At 47.7% G+C, this 13,070-nt stretch overlaps 1 protein-coding gene across 1 annotated transcript in view; it reads right to left on the bottom strand.

The window, feature by feature from the left end:
* The window catches only part of LOC123847676 (NHS-like protein 2), a 120,000-nt gene extending 107,161 nt beyond the window's left edge, over window positions 1–12,839 (bottom strand). Inside the window, exon 1 of the mRNA XM_054508501.2 lies at window positions 12,677–12,839. The gene's annotated coding sequence lies outside the window, so the exon portion shown is untranslated. The remainder of the gene's footprint in view (window positions 1–12,676) is intronic.
* Between the last annotated feature and the right edge of the window lie 231 nt (window positions 12,840–13,070).

Here is a 13,070-nt window from a genome sequence, read left to right as displayed (position 1 = left end):
GTGAGACCCCTGAATTGCATGTCTACACCTGCTTTGTTCATTCATCCATCTGTTTACTCAATAAAGCACCTATGACGCACTGGGCTCCCAGTAGGTCCACACCTTCAACCTAGGCCCCCGGCTCCCTGTTCACTGCACAGGTTCTCATATCGCCTCCTTTTACTCAGGGACCGGCTTCCTGGTCAGACACCCTGCTCAGCTTTGAGGTTCAGCCTCTTCCCAAGGTTCTGCCTCTTCAATCCTCCCCGCCGGCTCCTCCCATTACTGCTTACAAATAGGTGTCGTCCAGTTCCCAACCCCCTTCCGGCTCCAGGACACCCCGCCCCAGCCTGGCCCTAACACTCCAGGTCCCTACTGGCCTGAAAAAGGGGTCGGGAGTGAGGACCAACTCACAGACAAAGAAAACAGAGCAACTGGGGCGCCTGGGTGGCTCAGTCCATTAAGCGTCTGCCTTCGGCTCAGGTCATGATCCCGGGGTCCTAGGATCGAGCCCCGCGTCGGGCTCCTTGCTCAGTGGGGAGCCTGCTTCTCCCCCTGCCCCCGCTGCTCCCCCTGCTTGTGTCCTCTCTCTCTCTCTCTCTCTGTCTGTCTCAAATAAATAAATAAAATCTTTAAAAAGAAAACAGAGCAACTGAGCCCTCAGGGAGGAAGCCGATGAGGGGCAAAGTAAGGCATGGCAAAACAGTGAGGCCAGGAAGTCAGCCGGTGACAGTCCTCTCCTGGACCCCTTCAGCCTCCTGGGGGCTGAACTGGAGCCCCCAGCCCCCCACAGAGGCAGCAGACTGGGCTGCCTGCCACTGCATCCCCACACAAGCTTGGAGCCCAGGAAGTGAAGCTTCAGGCTTTTGTTTCAAACGACTAGCTCGCTCTGCCAGACCGTGTGGTTTGAACACACTCTAGATGTTTTCCTGCTGAAATCACAGAGACTAGGGACCGGAAAGCTTGGAGGCGAGAGCAGAACGCACAGGGGCAGGGGCTGAGGCGGTGGCTTCAGCCATGAGGCCTGCAAGGCCTGTGTCTCCAGGCAGGGCCTCCGGAGTCCTCCGGGCTCCACCCCAGGCCGCTCTACCCCCTTTTACCCGACAGAAAGCACTCGGGATCTGGCAGTTGCCAGTCAGGGCTGGCAGGCCTCGTGGGGAAGCCCAGAGCTGAGGGGAGAGGGGGAAAGAGAAAGCAAGCAGCATCCTGCGTGGGCAGCTCTGGAGAGACCGTCCTCGCCTGGCCCTTCTGGTACTCCTTTTGTTTTTCATCCCATCCCCTCCCCTAGCCTGCTGAGAATCAAGAGCCAGGGGCCAGAATCGGATGAGTACATAAGCCACACGCGAAATGTTTCAACCCAGAAAGGGAAGAAGGGAGGGGACGTGAAATCCTGCCCCCACTGTTTTCTTCTCTGACTTCTTGGGACTTGTTTGTGCTCTCTTCTGCTTTAAAGGTGATTCTGAAAGTCAGGTGGATATATTTCTGCATCACCCAGGAGCCGGGCTACTTGTGGAAGGGAAGGGCAGGGCATCTGGCCCCCGTGTTTCTTTCCTGCTCCCTCTGCTCTTCAGGTTACAGCCATTCCAGAGGCCACAGAGGAGCGGCTGGGAGACATGTTTTGATGATGTAGCTCACGAATTTAAAATCATTGTCACAAGGTTCAAAAATGACAGTATTTTATTATTTTTAAAGATTTATTTATTTATCTGGGGGACGCCTGGGTGGCTCAGTCAGTTAAGCATCTGCCTTCGGCTCAGGTCATGATCCCAGGGTCCTGGGATCGAGCCCCACGTTGGGCTTCTTGCTCAGCGGAGAGCCTGCTTCTCCCTCTGCCTGCTACTCCCCCTACTTGTGCCCCCCCCCGACAAATAAATAAATAAATTTGAGAGAGAGCATGCACGCAAGCTGGGGGATGGACAGAGGAGAAGGAGAGAGAATCTCAAGCAGATTCCACGTGGAGCTTTGCAAAGCCCAACTCGGGGCTCAGTCCCACGACCCTGAGATCACGACCTGAGCCAGAATCCAGAGTCAGAGGCTTAGCCGACTGAGTCGCCCAGGTGTCTCAAAAGTGATGTTATTTTATATTGAAACCAAATCTGAATTTCTGGCATCTCGAAAAATGGGAAAACGTAGCAACCCAGGTCAGTAATTCTAGATGAGAATGAACAGCATGGCTTAGAAGCCGATGTCCCCATAGACGGGGTGCAAACTCTCCCATTTCCCACAGTCCACACATCTCCTTACAGTGTTTCAGGCACGGAGGACCACTTATCATGCTTGAGCTTGTGTTGGTTTGTACGTGGCCTGCTTCCCTCACTTATAGTAACTTCCCGGGCCCTCTCAGCATTTTCAGTCGAGATCCCTGATCTACATCCAGCTACTTACTATTTCCAAAACACACCTCCATGTTGGCCTTCATTCTACCCTCTGCGTGCCATGCCACCCACAGCCTACCTAGAAATGGTTATCCATCTTCTAAGATCCAGCTGAAGCTTCGTCTCCCCCATGAAGCTTCCTACAAGCAGAGTCGGAGATTCCCTCCTCTAGATTCTCGCTGCATCCAGTCCAGTCCTCCCTCATTAGCATGTGCCCACTGGCTTATCGTTATGTGTCTCTATGTCTGTTTCTGCTGCTGAACCGTGTGTCCCTCAAGGGCAGGGAATGGGTCTTCCTTCTCCTTGAATCACCAGCTCCTAGTGCGGGTCTGGCACAGAGGAAACACTCAAAGGCTTGTTAAATAAATGATGACTGGCCGAAGAGATAAAAAGGGAGTTACAAATTGTTCACTCAGTATAGATAATGGCTGTCCTTCGATGGGACCGGAGGCAAGCTGGGTGGAACCAGAGCAGTTCTGGTTTCCCTGAAGTGACAGCTAGATGAAGTCAGTCTCACTCGGCACCAAGTGCTTGGTGCAGAGCCCAGCACACTCCAGGTGCTCCCGGACTAAAAGATTTGAGTCCGTCTGACCAAGGAGCACGACACTTGCGCTTTATTTGGGGTCGGAGTGCTCCGGGGGCCACCCTGTGTCACTCTGGTTTAGAATACTGCCTCCAGCATATCCATGTTCTGGGACCCTGGGCAAGTGACTTAAACTCCCTGAGGTTCAATGTCTAAACCAGGAGAAAGGGGGCGCCTGGATGGCTCAGTCCGTTAAGTGTCTGCCTTTGGCTCAGGTCATGGTCCTGCGGTCCTGAGATCAAGCCCCACACTGGGCTTCCTCATTGGCGGGAAGCCTGCTTCTCCCTCTCCCCTTGCCTCTCCCTGATGTTCATGCTCTCTCTCTCTCTCGAATAAATAAATAAAATCTTAAAAAAATAAATCAGAAAAAAATGGGAATAATAATACTTCATTACAGAGTAGGTATGAGAAGGTAAACAAGGTACCTCTGGACCAAGTGACATGCTGCAGTCAGTTAATACATGTTTGGGCCCTTTGTTAGTCTGAGTTAGTAAGGGTGTGTGTGTGTGTGTGTGAGCGTGAGTGGGTATGTTCAGTGAAATGTGGAGTTCCATAGGTAGGATCTGTGCTCCTCTCCAGCTCCGATTCCTTGGGATACCCTCTCAAGGGAAGATTAGGGCACAGCCCCTGAAAGGAAGAATCCGGTTCCAGGATGGGCAACAAAACCTCCAAAGAGAGCTAAGCCTAGTTCCTCCATCAGAGGCTGCTCACAGGCATGGCAGAACGCTGCTTTGCCCCAGCCCCCATCCCATAGTGCCCACAACACCCATAGGGATGAACGCTGCACTCTCTTAACCCATTTTGGGTTGTGGTTTCCTCTTCCATGTAATGGAAACGGTAACAACTGCTTGGAAGGCTGGGTGGGTCATCAACAAGCACTTCACTTGGTGTTAGTGTACAAAGCAGAAGCTCAGTAAACATTGGGGTTCTTTCCCTTCCCTGGGGCCATAGGACCGTAGGCTAACAAATGAAGAGTGGTGAAGGGAGGGACACTGAGCCCGTTGCACACTGAAGGGGATGGGCATGAAAGTGACAGTGACAGGAGGAATTTTAATAGGGCCACGATGAGGGAGGCCACAAGAGTGACAATGGGTGCAGAAGACGCATGTGTGGGTCCAAAATGTTGGGGGGGGGGCGCGTCTGACTGGGTTCTGAATACCACAACTTCACACAGGACCCAGCGGACCTGATGCAACCAGTTCGCACCTAACCAAAGAGGGCCAGACTGTGGTTAACCAAGCTTTCTGAGATTTCCCACAGACACCACGTGGGGATTATTGATTGGAAGTGTACCTGCCACTGAACTGGACTGAACTCGAAGCTGTCGGCGTTTTTGAATGCTTCAAAAGATATTTCAGAGAGGCATTGTTTATAAGCAGTGAAAAATGACAAGAAATCTAAATGTCTAACAACTGATGAATGGATGAATAAGTTGTGGTACAACCATTATGTGGAAGAGTATACAGCAATAAAATGAATAAATTCTAATTGTGTATCACCATGGATAAATCTCAAGAGCAAAAAGAAGAATATGTGGACGCCTGGGTGGCTCAGTCGATTAAGCATCTGCCTTCGGCTCGGGTCATGATCCCAGGGTCCTGGGATAGAGCCCCGCATCAGGCTCCCTGCTCAGCAGGGAGCCTGCTTCTCCCTCTCTCTCTGCCTGCTGCTTCACCAGCTTGTGCTCCCTCTCTCTCTCTGTGTCAAATTAAAAAAAAAAGAAAAATCTTAAAAAAAAAGAAGAATATGCATGTACTTGTGATGCCAATTACAGAAAGTTCAAAAACATGCAAAATAATATATATGGTTTATGGATGTATACGTATGTGGTGAAAGTATAAATACATGCATGAGAATTAGGAACAGAGATTCTGGCTTCTTCTAGGCTAGGATGGGGTGGAGCTCACAGCTAGATCCTAATGAGCTGTTTCTTAACAAAAATCTGAAGCAAATGTGGCTAAAATGTTAAGATTTGACATTTTACTCTCTCCTTTGCTGTATGTTTGAAAGACTTTATAATTTTGAAAATTCAGGGCAACAAAGGGTCTCAGGCTGCCCCTGCCTTATCCTTTTGTACACACTCCTTTATGAGAACCTACTGCAACAGGTAGGAGACTGGGGGTCTCTCATAGGTCTTTCACAGACCATAAATCATTTAAACCTTCATACGACCCTGGCCCTGGAGGCTCAGACAGGTGAAGTGACTTGTCCAAGGACAGGAAGTGTGATTAGATCCCAGGCTCCCAAGCCCCACTCTCATACCCTGCATCCGAAGATAGGAGACTCATGCTGCTTGAGGTTTTCTCTTCTCTCTCTCCCTCTCCCTCTGCTCCTCCCCCGACTTGTGCTCGTGCTATCAAATAAATAAATAAATAAATAAATAAAAACAATCTTTAAAAAAATAAGAGAACCCAAAACCTTTAAAAAAATAAAGTGGCACACTTAAGTCCTAACATATCAATAATCACAGTAAATATAAATGATCTATATATTAAAACTGAAAGAGATTAGCAAAGTGTACTAGAAAACACAACTCAACTATATGTTGTCCACAAGAGACTCACTTCTAACATAACAATATAAGTAGGCTGAAAGTAAGAAGATGGAAAAGGTATGTCATGCAAACATTAATTTTAAAAAGCAACAGAGCCTGTATTGATATCAGATAAAGTAGACTTTAGAATAAAGACAATTACAAGGAAGAAGAGACATTACATATGATGAAAGGATAAATCCACCAGGAGGACAGCAATCCTAAATGTGGATATAACAAACAACAGAGCTACAAAGTACTAGAAGCAAACACTAACAGAGCTGAAAGTAGATACAGGTGAATCCACAATTATAGCTGGGGACTTACACATTTCCCTTGCAATAATTGTTAGACCTACTAGACAGAAAATCAGAACTCAACAACACAGTCAACCCATAAGATCTAACTGACATACATAGAACACTCGACCTGGCAAGAACGGAGTACACATTTTTCTCAAGCATTCATGGAACATTCATTGAGGTAAACCATATCCTAGACTATAAACAAACCTCAATACGTTAAAAATATTTGAAGTCATATTGAGTGTATTCTCTGACTATAATGGAATCGAACTAAAAATCAATTTAAAAAAAGACAACAGGAACATCTCCAAGTACATGGAAATTAAACAACACTCTTCTAAACAATCATGGGTCAAAGAGGAAGTCTCAGAGAAAAATTTAAAATACACTGAACTGAGTAAAAATTAAAATACAGCATATCAAAACTTGTGGGATCTAAAACAGTGCTTAGAGGGAAATATAGGGCACTTAATGCTTATAACAGAGAAGGGGAAAGGCCTTAGATCCATAATTTGGAAGTTCCTTCTCCAAGAAAGTAGAAGCAGAGAAAAATAGACCCAAAGCAAGAAGATTAAGGAAAGAATAAAGATAAGAGCAGAAATCAATGAAATTGAAAATGAAAATGCAACTGAGCAAAATCAATGAAACAAGAAGCTAGCTCTCAAAAAAATCAACAGAACTGATAAACGTCGAGCAAGAATAGCAAAGGTGAAAGGGAGAAGACACAAATCACCCATATTACAAATAAAACAGGGATATTGGTACAAATCCTGAAACCCTTAAAGAGAGAATAAGCAAATATTATGAACGACTTTACACTCATACATTCAGCACCTTAGAAGAAATGGACCAATATTTCAAAACCACAAACTACCAAAGCCCAGTCAAGAAATGGATAATCTGAATAGTCCTATGATTTAAAAAACCGAATTCAAAATTTGAAAAGCTTCCAAAAGAGAAGTCTCCAGGCCAAGGCGGTTTCACTGGAGAATTCTACCAAACAAAGAAAAATTAACACCAATTTTATACAGCCTTTTACAGAAAATAGTAAAGGAGAGAACACTGTCTCAATTCAATTATGAGGTCAGTATACAGATCAATGGCACAGAACAGAGAACCCAGAAATAGACCCACAAGCTACACCCAACTGATTTTGACAAAGGTGCAAAAGTAATTCAGTGGAGGAAGGATAGCCCTTTCAACAAACAGCACTGAAGGAATTGACACCCATAGGGAAAACAAACAAGCAAAACAAAAAACAAAACAAAAACCAAAAAAGCTTCCAAATAAAACAAAACAAAACACAAACAAACAAACAAAAACCCTCAGCCTAAAACCTCACACCTTACAAAAGAATGAGTTAACTCAAAATGGGTTAGAGAAGATCCAAGGCAAGACAAAGAGTTCTTGGATTTGCTGCTGGAAGGATGAGGCATAAAAGGAAAAACTGATAAACTCAATAAAATGTTTTGCTGGGCAAATGGAAAGCACAAGCTGCAGAGTGTTGGAAAGTATTCGCAAAGCACATAATCAACAAAGGACTAGTATCTAGAATACATAAAGCACTTTTAAAACTCAACAGTAAACAATGAACAATCCAATTAGAAAATGGACAAAGGCCATGAACAGACATTTGACTGAGGAGGATATTCAGATGGCAAAGCACATGAAAAGGTGGTCAGCATCAGTAGCCATTAGGGAAAGGTAAGTTAAGACCACAGTACAATATCCCCACACCTATCAGAATGGCTAAACTTAAAAAAAAAAAAGAAAAAGAAAAAATAAAAAGAAAACCCACAGTGACCACACCAAATGCTGGTGAGGATGCTGAGAACCTGGATCACTCATGCGTTGCTGGTGGGAATGGGAAATGGTACAGCCACTCTGGAAAATAGTTTGACAATTTCTTTAAAAACTAAGCATGCGATTACCATACAACTTGGCAACTGCACTCTCGGGCATTTGCCCCAGACAAATGAAAACTTATGTTCACAGACAAACCCGTTACATAAATGTTCATAGCAGCTTTGCTCCTGATAGCCCCGAAGTGGAAACAACCCAGATATCCTTCAACAGGTGAATGGTCAAACGAACTAGTAGTATATTCATACCATGGACTACTACTCAGCAAAAAGAAGGAATAAACTACTGATAGATGCAATAACTTGCAAGGATCTCGGGGCTCCTGGCTGGCTCAGTAGGTTAAGCGTCTGCCTTCGGCTCAGGTCATGATCCCAGGGTCCCGGGATCGAGCTCCATGTCGGGCTCCCTGCTCAGTGGGGAGTCTGCTTCTCCCTCTCCTTCTGCCCCTCCGCCCACCCCCCTCTTGTGCCCTTGCTCTCGCTCACTCTCTCTCAAGTAAATAAATAAAATCTTTAAAAAAAAATTGCAAGGGTCTCAAGAAAATTCTGCTCGATGAGAAAAGCCAGTACTGAAAGGTTACACAGGATATGAATTCCTCCGTACAGCATGATCGAAATAACAAAAACAATATATACTCTTGAAGAATAGCCTCTCGGTTGCTGGGGTCTAGCTATGGGGGGGGGGGTAGGGAGTAGGTAGTGGGTGGGTATGAATGCCAAGAGGTAGCACCAGGGAGATCTTTGCGGTGAGCCAACAGTTCTGCATCTCCACTGTGGGGATGGTTATGCAAATCTACACATGTGATAAAATTGCAGACACACGATACATACACACACTCACATACTGAGCGCATGTAACACTGTGAAATCTGAAGAAGCTCTGTAGATTGTACCAATATCAATTTCCTAGTTTTGATACTCTATAATTAAGATGTCAACACTGGGGAACACTGGGTGAAGGGTCACAGGACCCCCTATACATTTTTTTGCAACTTCCTCTGAATCTGTAATTATTTCAAAATAAAGAGTCCCCCCCCCCCCCCACTGGGTTGGTTTATGTATTTGATGTATTTATTTCCTAAGATGTTCGAGCTGGGTTTTCTCAGGCGAGGTCGTAAGTCACTGTATGGGAAAGCAGAGAAGGGAGGAAAACCAGCGTTTGCTGAGAACCTGCTCTGGGGCAGTCAGTTCACATACGTGATCGTATGTACTTCTCAAGACAACCCCGACAAGGTTGGCATCTTTTTTTAAAAGATTATTTATTTATCTATCTATTTGAGAGAGAGAGAAAATGAGCAAGAGAGAGAGAGAGAAGGAGCAGGGGGAGGGGTGGAAGCAGACTCCCCGCTGCTCAGGGAGCCAGATGTGGGGCTCGATCCCCGTCCCCCCGCCCCATCCTGACCTGAGCTGAAGGCAGATGCTTAACTGACCAAGCCACCCAGGTGCTCCTCTTATTCTCATTTCATGACGAAGACAATGAGACTTAGGTTCTGGGCTTGCCCAAGTTAGTAGCTAATAATTCCTGATTGGAGCTAATAATTAGAAAGCACTTATGTGTATAGGCTCATGTATGTACATGCTCAGGCATGTATGAGCCTGACACTCTTTTCCTCAATCCCCAGGCACTTCCCAAAGTAAATATTGGAATTAAAATTAAAAACTTAGTAACAAAAAGGAAATGCATTTTAGATTCCAAGGCAGAAATGAGCCCTCTCTGGTGCCCTCAGTAAGTCCTATGTAGCCTCCTACCCCAGCCCCTAGAACCCTTGATTGCACATATATCCACATGTCTGCCTCTCCCTCCAAGCGCTGTGTTACGTAAACTCCTTGAGAGACAGAACCATGCTTTACTCCTCTTTGTGACCCTAGAGCTTGCCACGACGTAGGGGCACAACTGATGTCTGGTGCAGGGACAAAAGAAATTAGAGATCACTTTCAATCCTGTGAACAATTCTCTCCTCACCAAGGGGGCTGGACCTGGGACTACTCGAGAGCACATTCTTACCGGCACCTCCCCAGGCTGGGCTGGGTAGACGGTGGACCTGACTCTCTTTGATACCCCATCACAGCCACCAGCCTGTCCTGCCTCACCAGAGCCACAATTTTGCCAGCCAGTTGTTAAACCGTCTGTAGCTTGAAATCAGCCACGGTGGGAATATTTATGCCACAAAACTTGGCAAAGGCTACAAAGCAGAGCCCCCCCCCCCACACCAGAACTGGCTGTTAAACATTTACCAGCACACCCCTGATCCCAAACATTTGGTTGCAGCACTTCGGTCCATGTAAATAAAGAACCCCCGAGCGGAAGGGGCAAAAGTGAGCCTTCTGTGATGCCTCTAAGGTTCTATACCTTGAGCCGGGTGCTGGTTACACACAGATGTAGACATAGGTACAAATTCATTGAGCTGTACATTCACGACTAGTGTGCTTTATGCAATTTATGGTATGTATGTTTCCCTCAATAAAAATGAACTCCCGGACTATGCAAAGAGCTGTGGATCGATCCTGGATGCCCCCCGTGGAGACCCCACTTATCAAGATGCGTGCCGAGCCCCAGCCATACTGATCTGCGTCACAGATGACGCGGCTCTGCTGGGTGCATTATCTATTGCGCAGGAGGGGGCAAAGGTGGTCCAAGCGGCGGCTGGTGGCACCAGGCATCCGAATCCCTCCGTGTCTTCTCTTCGTCACTGCTGCTGTCATCTCTCACCTACGTTATTCCTGGCTCTGTGGCAAGAGATGGTGCTGTTTGCTGACGGGCAGCATGACTCACTACTCGGCAGATCATTTTTCTAATTAAGTGGCGAGATGGATGGATATTTTCCCATACTTGGGCAGAAGCCTCCTTCACTTGGATCTTTTTACTGGAATCACTCAGGCTTTACATTTCAGGGGAGGCTTTCTCCACTTTACAAGAATATAGTACACAAAACCTGGTCCCCTCAGATGATTGGACTTGTGGAGAAAATGGAGAGGAAGCTAGGCACTTCTCAAAAAATGCACCCTCCCCAGGGAGAGGAAACCACCTTTCCTGAGTTTCTTCCATGAAGCGGCCCTAGATGGGAAGGCCCAGCTCCTTATTCTATCTGTAGAATGCTGGCTGGCATTTAACCTTTCTAACACAATCCCCGGCTTTCCCCGCCCCCTCCCCTTCCTGTGTGCCAGCACTTCTTGGGGAGGCAGGAGCAGCCAGGGTGAACGAGGGGACGTTTGCAGAGTGTCAACATCACAGCCCGGAGAAATCACACAATCTATTGCCCATCTCCCCTCCAGGCTCAGAAACCACGCCTCAGCTAAGCCCCGCTCAAGCCCCAAGTTCCCAGAGTGCAGTGGAGACAGATACTGCTGTGAGGCTTTGTTTGGGAGGAGGGTGGTGGTAGCTCCTGGCAGTCCCCCTCAGCCCCTCTCAACTAGAGTCACGAAGCTCACCCATCCACTCAGCCCCCTCCCATTTTTGCCCAGGCAGGGTGAGCAGGCCCTGGCTTTGGTCACCGTGCTCCTTCACTGTATTCATTGGCCCTTTGCAACCTGCCAGTTAGGACTCCAGGCCTGAATCCCAAGCCTACTAGGATAGGGTTATAATTCCCACTGGCTTTTGCCAGGCTTTTTTTTTTTTTTCATAGGAGCTACTTCCTATAACACACACACACACACACACACACACACACACATATACGAGCCTACCTGCGCCACGTCTAAGCCCTCCACACCCGAAGGACCTCCCAAGAACCAGTATTCCCAACCCCACCCCTTCTTCCTCAACAGCCTAGGTGGCTGAGATCCCAGCATGCCTGCTGCCCAAGTTATGACAACTCACTGAAGTCACAAAGAACAGTCCTCAGATGCTCTTGGCAAAGCCATCCACTGCTTGGCCTACATTTGATGTTGAAGGCCCAACCAGGGGCCCAGCTCTACCCCTAATGTCCAAAGATAGGCCTGGCCTGTCCCCTTCTGCCTGGGAGGGGTTAGGCTAACTTTCTGCATCCCTGCTGGTTCCTGACCTTCAAAGTCCTTCCCAGTGGTTGAGGTCATGTTTGGAGCTCAGGCCCAAGTCTCTTTCAGTAGGGACTGTTGTCAGGTGAGACGTACCCACTCCATTGCCAACAACGTCAGCACTTATCATGCCTTCATCAGGTCACCTGAGTGCACTAGAAGCTGGTGCCTCTTCCCTCTCTCAAATGGGCTGGGATGTGGGCGAGGGAAAGGAGGGACCGAGACCTGGAAAAGGAGGTCAGGTGGGAGGATCAGCTGCCATGTTGGGTTGCCGGGTTCCCCACAGAAGTGATGGGTGCCAATAGGCATTTAACAGATGTGTGTTGAATACATATATAAATAAATGCACGGATGGATCCTGAAATATACAGGGAAAACATTCTGGAGCTCTCAGAAATCTCTATCACCTGCCCAGTTTGCCTTCTCTACCCCTTTCTTTGGGTTTCCATCTTTAGGCTAAGTATCATTAAGTCCTTTTCTCTGAAGTGTAAACTGAGTCCTTAAAAATTAAGAACCTTGCTTGTAGGCATCCCAGAAAGTTGAAAACAAGCCCAAGGAGACCTTGCACGGCTCCTGACCCCTTTGCAAATGCAACTCGAGCAGACCGAATCCCACTGACCTCATCTGAGAGGCTACATGCCCCCAGAGGTTCGTGGACAGACAGATGGCTGGGGCCGGACATAGTCCCATCTGCCTTTCTCATGGGGTTCCCAGCACCCCTCTGGCTTCAGTTCCTCCAGCAGCAAACCCAACACTCCCCAGTCCCAAACTCCCACCCATCAGGGGTCGAGTAGGCAACTCACAAGCGTGGTGGGGGGCCAGGCTGCACGGACCAAGCCTCTCTCTGAGCCTACAGACACCTGAACACAGAGCCCCTGGTAGAGTCACCGAGAGGAGTGTGGCCAAAGCCCATCCATCTTCTCCCTGCCTCAGTTGCCAAGGTTCTTGGATGTCCTGGGGGTCCCCCTCCCATTTCCCACCAGGTCCATTTCGGACTCCCCAGACCTCACTGACAGGGCGAAGGTTAAAATGTCCCGGCCACGTACCTAGTCATTCCAGCAACTTGCCCAGCAGTCCTCCAGATCGCGTGCTTGGGAGCTGGAGGAGGGACAAGGTGAGAGGACAAGGCTGCTGGGGAAAGCCCTGGGCTCCGTAACCTCCTGGCCAAGTTAACAGAGTTTCCAGACTAAGGCCGGAGGAGGGACGAGCAAAGGCGAGAAAGGAAAGGAGGCAGGACCAAAGCTAACCCCTTCTTTTTTCTTCCTAAACTCAATCCAGATTCGCCTTCTTAGGGCTGCTTGAAACTGATCCCCGTGGCTCTGACTCGTCCTTTCTTAAAGACATAGTCTCCACTTTGGGGTGGTGCTGGGCGGGGGGAGGGCCGAGAGGAAAATCTCACCTGGCCAAAATATGTCCCAGAACAAAAGATGGGGGGAAGGC

This window comes from Mirounga angustirostris, unplaced genomic scaffold, assembly GCF_029215605.1.
Source record: "Mirounga angustirostris isolate CCGP_5_RB_7025 unplaced genomic scaffold, mMirAng1.0.hap1 SCAF_11, whole genome shotgun sequence".
In the NCBI taxonomy this organism is placed as follows: Eukaryota; Metazoa; Chordata; class Mammalia; order Carnivora; family Phocidae; genus Mirounga; species Mirounga angustirostris.
The sequence above is the reverse complement of the archived record's forward strand: the minus strand, read 5'-3'. Positions and strand labels throughout refer to the sequence as shown.